Here is a 10,305-nt window from a genome sequence, read left to right as displayed (position 1 = left end):
GCCAAACAACACACCACTTATACCCTACCATGTATAGGCAGTATACTGTGTGCATCTGACATAGTCAACCCTCAAGCACTATCCTCACAACTGAATCAGGCACAAAGTAAGTCAGTCTTCTTAACAAAATGAATGAATGGAGTGGAATGTTCTGATAGCATATCTATGGTAGTGATTCAAGCATGCAAGGGAATGGGGTGGCTTACTGGGATAGCAGCAGACAACTGACAGCTCTGTGGGACAGCAGGAAGTGTATTCCCAGTACTGGTCTACCTCCACCATGCAGTACCACCCTAGTTGACAAATACCACTGTAGTATATGTGATGAGCTACATAACTGAGGGGTCATAGGTCACATGAATGGATGTCAAAGTGGGGGTCCCATACCCAACCTCAGCGTCACCCAGCAGATAAGCTGTAGAAAACCATACAGAAATGCCTGGCAAAGGCCCCCTCATGGCGATATCCATGAAATCCCCACCCACAGACTTTTACACAGTGATATCACAGCAGGTCTGGCAGGGGAAGTATGGCTTTGAAAAGTAAGAAGTCTGAAACTACAAATGTCTATTCCAGAACAATCTGACCTGTGGTCGACACTGTTATGCCTGTAGCCTGAAAGATAGGGCACACCACTATGCTAAATGGGACCAAACTGTTAAGCAAATATCGGCACAGTCTCTTCAAATGTGTATTGTATACAGATGTGCCACCCCCCCCCTGAGTCCCATAGAAATGCAGTAACATGTCCCTAGCATTAGGGAGCATCCAACTGTCAACTAGAGTGATGGTTCAACACAAACAGAAAGCAATTATCAGTAACATCCACAGTCAACTTACTGGCGCCATCCCAGGTTTGTCCATTGCTGAGAGCTTGGGAACATATCAGAATGCATTGCTTTGCTACAGATGGGCTGCATCTGTCACACCTGGCCTACAGGCCTGTAGCAAATGCCCATGATTCACCCACAGTGGCCTGTTATGGAATGTCATGGGGTCCATAACAGCAACATAATACAGTCTAAAAAAGCCAAAGAAAGGCCATGCTGCTAACTCTTATGAGAAAACCTGCCAGTGTCAGAGAGCTAGAAATCTGGCCAAAGCCATGAATATAGGGTTGAAAATGGTCCATAGAGAAGTACACCTTTGAAATATTGCTCTAATCATGTAATAAAGTTGAAGGAATGATTGTAGTAGCATGAAATGTCTGATGGGTACGAAGTCAGAAACTGCAATGTCAAATGTTGGTAATATCTGACTTCAACCCTGAATAACTTGCAAAACACGTTTCCTTGAAAACCACACTCATTTGCGTAACCACCAAGATATATGAGTCATGAATATGGACATTATGTGATACTCTGTACAGTCGACAGGCAGGGCTAGGAGTCTAAACATGGAAATACACTCATTGCAGGCAGTCCTAACCCTATGGTGACATGTCTGCACCCACAGAACTCTAGCCACAGCCATGGGGAGTAACACACCCTTCCCTGATCACTCATCATATGCAACATCCTGACCCCAAAATGTGGCCAGCCAAACAAAATGAGGTGGGCCATACATACATGTCAGACAAACACACACCTCCAGGCTGATCAAACAGTCTGACACACACAAGACCCTGCAAGTGCAGTCAACCTTTGAGCAGACCCCTATGCAAAGCACTGGAAGCAAAAGGCAAACATATCTGACCTAGGACACCCCCCATATCTTATTCCCTACAAATCTATCTGGGGTCTGCCTGTCACCCTGATCCTGTCTGACTTATATTACCCAACTGTTGACTGGAAATCAGACCAGGCCAGAACAAAAATGCACAGACATTCCACCACTGTAATATATCACCATGGTGCTGGACTGTTTCCACAGCTCCAGAAGTCAATTGCTTGTAGGCACACCTCTCAACAGGCTGGATTGTGCAAGAATGCATAGCATTTAGCCCATAATTGTGGTGTGTGCATCATCCACCATGTATTCCTTTTGTAAATCACTGTGATGATCTGCGGAGGTATGTCACAAGATACTGAAACAATACATGACAGTTTCAAACAGCATATATGTCAGATGTCTGCTAAAACAAGGCCTGTAACCATAGCAACCCATACACTACTGAGAGAAATAGTCAAAATCACCGTATGGCCCATTGTCCCCCCATTTTGATAGGTTGTCTCCAGATATCCTGCACCAGCAGGTTGAGAGGTATGCTGTAGGACAAAACAAATCAGACTGGAGTACAACAGTCCCTGGAATGGAGTCCCACATGTACTATAAAAGGTCACACTGGGCATGCTTATACACTTAGAGAAATGTCAGTAGGATCTAGGAATGAACAGGCTTTCCTCATCCAGTGCACTTCCCATTGCCCTACATTAGCAGTCCTGAAGATGTCTGTCACCATAGAAGTCCCTTTCATCAGGCCTCAGCCCTTTACGCTCTGTGGTGCATGTGATAACTGTGTAGCACTCTAGTACAAATAACTAGTTAGGTAGAAGATCTAATATCAGTTACGGCAAATGTTAAAGTAAGTGTGTGTGTTTACAGGTTAAAGCTTTTGTGTTCATTCCAACCCAGTATACTTCCCTTTCACACTTTATCAGTCCTGCAGATATTACTCACCTTAGAAGCCCCTTTCATCAAACCCCAGCCCCATAAGCTCTGTAGTACATGCGATAATGGAGTAACACTATATTACAAATAACTAGTTAGGTAGGAGTTCTAATCTCAGTCCTAGTAAATGTCAAACTGTGTGTGTGTTTACAAGTTAATGCTTTTGGGTTCATTCCAAACCAGTATATTTCTCTTTCCCACTTCAGCAGTCCTGCAGATATCACTCAACATAGAAGTCCCTTTCATTATATCTCAGCCCTGTGAGCTCTATAAGGTCTGTGGTGCATGCGATAACTCTGTAACAGTATAGTACCAATAACTAGTTAGGTAGGAGTTCTAATCGCAGTCCTGGCAAATGTCAAACTGTTGATGTGTGTGTGTGTGTGTGTGTGTGTGTGTGTGTGTGTGTGTGTGTGTGTGTGTGTGTGTGTGTGTGTGTGTGTGTGTGTGTGTGTGTGTATTTACAAGTTAAAGCTTTTGGGTCCATTCCATCCCAGTATACTTCCCCTTTCCCACTTTAGCAGTCCTGCAGATATCACTCACCTTAGAAGTCCCTTTCATCAGATCTGAGTCCCCTAAGCTCCATAAGCTCTGTGGCATGTGCAATAACTGCATAACAATATAGTACCAATTAGGTAGGAGTTCTAATCTCAGTCCTGACAAATGTCCAACTGTGTGTGTGTGTTTACAAGTTAAAGCTTTTGGGTCCATTACAACCCAGTGTACTTCCCCTTTGCCACTTTAGCAGTCCTGCAGATATCACTCACCTTTGAAGTCCCATAAGCTCTGTGGTGCATGCGATAACTGCTTATCACTATGGTGCAAATAACTAGTTAGTTTGGGGCTCTACTCTCACATCGGGCAGTGTGTGTGTGTGTGTGTGTGTGTGTGTGTGTGTGTGTGTGTGTGTGTGTGTGTGTGTGTGTGTGTAAAAGTGTGTCTGCTTGCAGGGCAAAGTATTTTGATACCTTTAACACTCACTGCCCTACTTTATCAGTTCTGCTGATGTAATTCCCCTTATATGTTCATAAGTGTGTAGTAGGCTAATGACCCAGGAGCCCTTATGATCTTAGCACATAGAAGAGCCCTGCCATTGTGGCATGTGATGTTACTTCCCAGTGCCTGAATCAGTAGAGCCACTGCAGTGATCCTGGGGTGAACTATCACCCATCCACTCATCAAGATTTCTCTGAAACAGGGTCAGCTAGGTCCTCTGCATGACATGTATGGGATGTGTATTCCAGGGCATCCACAGTCTCTTGGTCAGGGACCTGTCCCACCAGCAAGTTGTGGCGATTGTGGTAATGAGGTAGAAGTCACTGCAGTGTGTGGTGTGGAGGGTTTGGGATGTCTTTATATGTAGCATGTGTAAAACAGCTGGTTCAGACATGGCTTTGTAAGTCAAGCACAGATAGCCTCTAACTAGGTGATATGATACATAGACTAGCTGGAGTCTTCTGAGTCTGTCTGTGTAGGACATGTGCTTAATGCCTAGGAACCTCTTTGTGAGGTGCTTCTGTGGCCTCTCCAGCTGTTGCAGGTGTCTACTGAGATACATGGCAAATGTGCCAGAATACCTGGTGAGAGGTCTAATGAGGGAACAGTAGACAGAGATCATTACCTCTGTCTTTCTGAATGCAAAACCCTTGGTAATGCAATGTGCCACAAAGAAGGACTTCCTGACCACAGTGGTAATGTGGTGGTTTAAGGAGAAGTTGCAATCAACCTGTGTCCCCAGATCTCTTATAATGCCTACATTGTTCATTGGGCTCCCATTGATGTGGTACTTACTGGGAACTGAGTGTTTTACCAAAGGGGATGATGATGCATTTTGTGATGTTAAGCTTCTGGCCATGGTTTCCATGCCATGCATTGGTCTCAGTGAAGCTTTTTCTGTAGGATGTCTGCATCACATGTGGAGTTAATGATAGCTCCTAACTTGCAGTCCTCTGTGAACCTGGTCAGCCTGAGTCCCTCTGTGTTGGGCTGCACTCCTGAGAAGTAGATGCTGGATAGGACAGTACACAGTACTGATCCCTGTGGGACTCCACTTGTGACTGCTTGCCAGTCTGACTTGGATTTTGCCACTGTCACACTGTGTGTTCTGTGAACCTATTTGCAAGCCACCCACTGATATAGTGGTTGATGCCTAGTTTGTTGGGTTTAGCAATAATTCCTGACTGAGGAATGGTATCAAAAGCCTTGGCCAGATCAAGGTAGGCTGTATGCAGTGCCTTACTGTCATATGGTTTTTCAGTGTATGTCAGGGCTGTCATAGTGGGTGTTGTGTCAAGCTATGTGTTCCACATGATGTGGTGCAGGTGTTGACCTTATCCTCTTGACCAGCTAGTGCAGTCTTCACTGGAGAGTGCATATTTCCACATTTGGTGATATAGGGTTAACTTACACAGGTCTGAGTGCTTGGAGTTTAGAGGAGAGCATTGTCTGTGTACATGAGGCAGTTGCAACAGTGCCCCAGAATGGACAAGTGCACCAGGTTAATTGGCAAAAGCACATAAAACTGCACTTCAACCTTGCCAGAAGGGGTAGTCATAGTTACTAAGTACTGGGAGTAATTCTGTGAGGAATGAGTACTGCTGATGGCTCCCAGGTGTGCTACACTCATTGATACAATAACCTGTTGAAGTGCAAAGCTATTATGCTATTTGAAGTACAAGACAGAAATAACTAGCAAGATGTAAGGGAAAAACTGATGGCAGACTTTCTGCCAGCTGTAATACTTTACCTGAGCTGTGCAGTTATCAGCACCTTTGTCCAGTTGTTACTTCAATAAGCTCTGTAGTATGTGTGGTAACTGTGTAACACCATAGTACAAATAACTAGACAAGCAGGGTTTCTAATCTCAATACTGTCAAGTGTGTGTGTGTGTGTGTGTGTGTGTGTGTGTGTGTGTGTGTGTGTGTGTACCACATCCATTGGGGCATGTGTTTTGCAAATTTTTCACACCCAGTACACATCCAAATTTCCACTGTACAGGGACTACTGTTGTCAACCACTGTAGTGGTAGCTATGGACACTCTGCAGCCCTATAAGCTGTGTGCCATGTGAAATAACCATGTAATAGTACAGGCACAAAAATAAGATAGGCAGGTCTTCTAATCCTGTGATACCATTCCCCACTTAGGAATCATAGACAAACACAGCCATTTAGGCATCAACCCCTATGTCACGTGGTGGGTTGCAGACTGGCCCATGCATGGGACCCACAGTGTGAAGGTAGCAGACTCCATATCAGATTGCCAACCAGTCACGAGTGGAGTACCACAGGGTCTGGTCATGGGTCCCCTCATGTTTGTCATGTATGCCTCTGACATCTAGAACAACACAAAAGTACCCTGGCTGACAGTGTGCACAGACAATTGCAAAGTGGGTGTTATGTGTAAATCCCCATATAATGTTTACATCCTGCATAAAGGCCCCACCGAGAAATCCGACTGTTGTCAGAACACTGGTCTTAGGCTGAATGGAAAGAAATGTGTTGCAATCCCATGTGGAATCAATGTGTTTACCATGAATTAACACATTGCTGGTAGTCCAATGGACACAGAAGTCCTTATAACAGGCCTGAGAACACAGGCTAACAGTGACCTCTCTTATGGCCACTATATTGCTACTGTGGACAGAAATAACTTCTATATGGCACATCTCATTTGTAAGGGTGTGTCATCCAGTAGGGAAGAGGTCAATGTCTCCCTTTACTCTCTCCTCATGAGACCAACCAGCAGGTACAATGCCCATTTGCCATGCATGTCACTAGATACCTGCAACTGTGGAGGCTGCAAGTGTACCTCACAAATGCAAACAACTGTCCTATATGGACAGAGTGCAATACCTCCAAGTAATCTTGGACACATCTTGGCTACTTACAGGCAACCCATGCTTGACTGACAATGCTATGTATGGCTAGTTGTGTTAGGAATGTCATATCTAGTGAAACTCTGATCTGTATGCACCACATGCCATGTATACCTCAACCTCATTACCACAATCAACAGAACATGCTGGAGGACAGGCACATAATCCAGCAAATGGACATTTAATGCACTATATGTTGCAGACATGGCAGAGCACCTCACTGGACCTCTTCAAGAGAAATCTGGATGAGTGGATGAGGAATTTAACTGTCACCATGGACATCACTCAAGTGGCAATGGTCGATAGACACACTGGGAATAAATGCCAGGTCACATGATGCCAGTCTACTTCCATGGGCAAGGCTTGTAATGGCTCTATGCCCATTAGCCTGGTACATACCTATGAACACATGATCCTATGAATCTCAGTCCTGGCAAGAGTGTGTGTGTGTGTGTGTGTGTGTGTGTGTGTGTGTGTGTGTGTGTGTGTGTGTGTGTGTGTGTGTGTGTGTGTGAGCAGTATTGTCTGTATGTTGAGTCACCCTCTGGGTGTGTGCGATTTACAAATCTGAGGACTGTTCACCCACTACACTTACCATTGTCCACTGTACAAGAGCTGCTGATGTCAGCCACCATACACTTACTTGTATACACCCCTTAACCATATAAGCTACATGGCATGTGCAAAAACTTATATACAGACCTGTTATATGTGTACCCTGGATTTGACACACTCAATGTGTTACCACACTGCCATACGCCTTGTAGATAATGTCTGCAGGGCCACATCCTGCTGACACACAGACACCTAGAAGACAAACAGAATACGTTATGGAGACCACATTCTGTCAGCATTAATAACAACAATAATGCATCATGGCTAGACAGCAACACACTGTTGATGTGTAAGCATTAAACATGCTGGCTGACAACACTTTACACAGCATTACATTGCTAAACTGTAGTAAATTCACCCTGTGCATCAGACCCATATTAGCATGTCCCTGCATCAATGGTATGAATGACAGGGATGTGGCAAAAGTATCATTATATGCACAGGGTGTGGTGTGGGTTTTCCAGAGGTCTAAGCTATGACATTTGGTTGACATCATGTATGTGTGTTTGTGGGTTGTTCATTAAATGGACTGTGCAGACCTGGTGTGTGTAAGTCTGAAGGCAATCTTGGTGTGATGGTGATGTGTGTGTGTATGGATGCACACAGTCATACCATGTGGCTGCCTTACACAGGGGTTTGTTGGACAGCTGTGGACCTCACATGGCAGGGTTTGCAGTTCACTGTCTCCAGCCATAGACATGGGAACTGGGACTGCCAGGGGACCCACTGGCATGACCAGGCACAAGGCCAGATGCAGTACTACTCCCTGATGGTGACCACTGCCTGCTGGATCCACATCACTGTTGGGACTGGCCAGGACCATGTGCCCATGGCCTCTTGCATTGTGGCATAGACAGTGACCCCCCTGCAGTCACACTGCTGGTACTGCCACTATGGGAGCGAGAAGCTGCATGGCCAAATGGAACTTCAGCTGTTTGTGCTGCTGTCCTACATCCACGTGGCCGATGGACAACTCCCACCACATGCTCTATCACAGACATTCCATGTTCAAGGACTGACATTCCATGGTCAAGGATTCCCACCAACTCACCCAAATGTCTATCCATGACCTCAGCATAATAACAGTGGTCATCAGCATGATCATGGAGCTTGTCACACATAGCAGGAAGAGTGGCATTCATGACCCTGAGAAGCTGTCTTGTGTTAGGTTCACTATGTGCCTGTGCCTACATGATGGTCTGGAACATGTATCTGGTGACACTTGCTGTGGCACTTGAGACAGAAGCATGATGGGCAGCAGTCCCCCTTTGAGCACCCCTGCCCATCCGCCTGTGTGGGACCTCACCTGTTATCTGGCTATGGCTGGTGTCTACAGACACACTTGCCATAGTCACCACACTTGCCTGTCCCATGCTACCACCCGCCAACTGTCCATCATCTATGGCAACTGGTTATGGGGTATGTGCAGTCATTGTGTCTGTGTGCGGGGTGGGGTGGACAACAGTGGGATGCCAACCAATGGCACAGATTCAGCCCCTGAAAACCCCTCCTGTGCCTCACTATGGCTATCATTGTCAGAGTCTGTGGAGACACTGACATCAGTTCCCAAGTGGGAGGGATCCCGACCCCCACTGACACCTGTGAGGGGAAGACAATAAATGTAAATTAATACCTGTACATTATGTTTGGCTGCCACACACATAGTCATGCACACAGACACATACACACAGACACTTACAGGTGAGGTGGCACAAAGCTATTACACAGACCTCACATTAACCAAAACATGAAATGCAAGACACACAACCCACATCATCATACATTGCAGCCATTCTTAATCCTTGTTACTAACAATATACATCTCTAGGATGCATGAGTACTCTTAGTAGGTGATGTCCATTCCCCTAGCACACACTGCACCCATGTACATATTATTGCTGTTCACCTGTATAGCACAGTGGCAACTACTGTAGACCTTACCTCACAAATGTACAAATCATTGAAGAATGTTTAGATGTCTGGCACATATATTTGCTCTGTTCCTCACAATCCCTATGTGTTTGTCTGACACATTACTGGGATCATATGAGGATTGATGTCACTAATTAATGACATACATTTAATTTAAAGACCTCATCACCAGCAGTGAATGTATATTCAGACAAATCCTGTTACACCAACAACCTTCTAAGCTTAACGTGGACGTGATAAATTTACACACCCCTGTTAACATGGCAGGTTCTTGTATCATATAAAATGAGACCGCAATACTGCATTCAAAAACATTACCCACCTTAAATGTGACATATGACCTGTGCAATCCAATCAGGAAAGAAACAAATGTGCTAGTTGTGAAATATTCTGGGTGAGATGTGTACGATACAGTGGTTGCATAGGTGTGGACACCCTTAAACCAATGCTTTTTTGAAACACCTGTTAAGTGAACTACAGCAGTCACTCTTCCCGGGAAGAGGAGTATCAGCATGGAACATCTTGACTTGGCATTATTTGGACAGCCTTCCCTGCAAAGGTCCCCCAACTCTATCAGCTGGCAAGGGCATTTCATGTGCACAGATGGTGGAGGTCACACTAGGAGTTTACTATTGGTGTTAAGTCTGCTCTTTGTCTGGCCCACTGCATACCCTTGATTGTATTCAGGTGGAGCCATTCTTAAGTAGCTTTGGATGTATGTTTCAGGTCATTGTCATGTTGGAAGCTGAAACCCATCTCCATCCTCAGCCATCTTTCAGACACTTGACAGCTTTGGCCCACACATGAGTGTTAGTTGAACTGTTCATAATTCCCTTCACCATGTCTACAGACCTATTTCCAGCTAATGAACAGCAACCCCAAAGCAGGGCTTCAACATGTGGATGGTGGTCATTCATTAGGTGAAGTAAGATGGTGCTTGTGCACCACATGTAGCTTTAGGGATAGTGGGTGTAAGTTTGAACCTTGGTCTCATTACACCATTACACATTGCAGCACATGCCTTTGGGAGACCTGGTGTTATGTTTTGCTACTTGTGCACAGCCCTGCATGGTGTTTGGTGTGGGTAAATGCTTCTATCTACTGACCCTACCCCATAAGCCAGACTTATGCAGACTCCAGGTGAGTGTTGCCACATGTACTACACAACCACTACTTGCCAGAGAGATCTGCAAGTCCCTCAGTCTTGCTGCATGTCCCCTGCCAGCCTCCCTACACAGTACTCAATATGTCCTTCCATCTGTTTTGGGAGGA

The sequence above is a fragment of the Protopterus annectens genome, chromosome 10.part0, assembly GCF_019279795.1.
Source record: "Protopterus annectens isolate FY-2018-M chromosome 10.part0, PAN1.0, whole genome shotgun sequence".
In the NCBI taxonomy this organism is placed as follows: Eukaryota; Metazoa; Chordata; order Ceratodontiformes; family Protopteridae; genus Protopterus; species Protopterus annectens.
The sequence above is the reverse complement of the archived record's forward strand: the minus strand, read 5'-3'. Positions refer to the sequence as shown.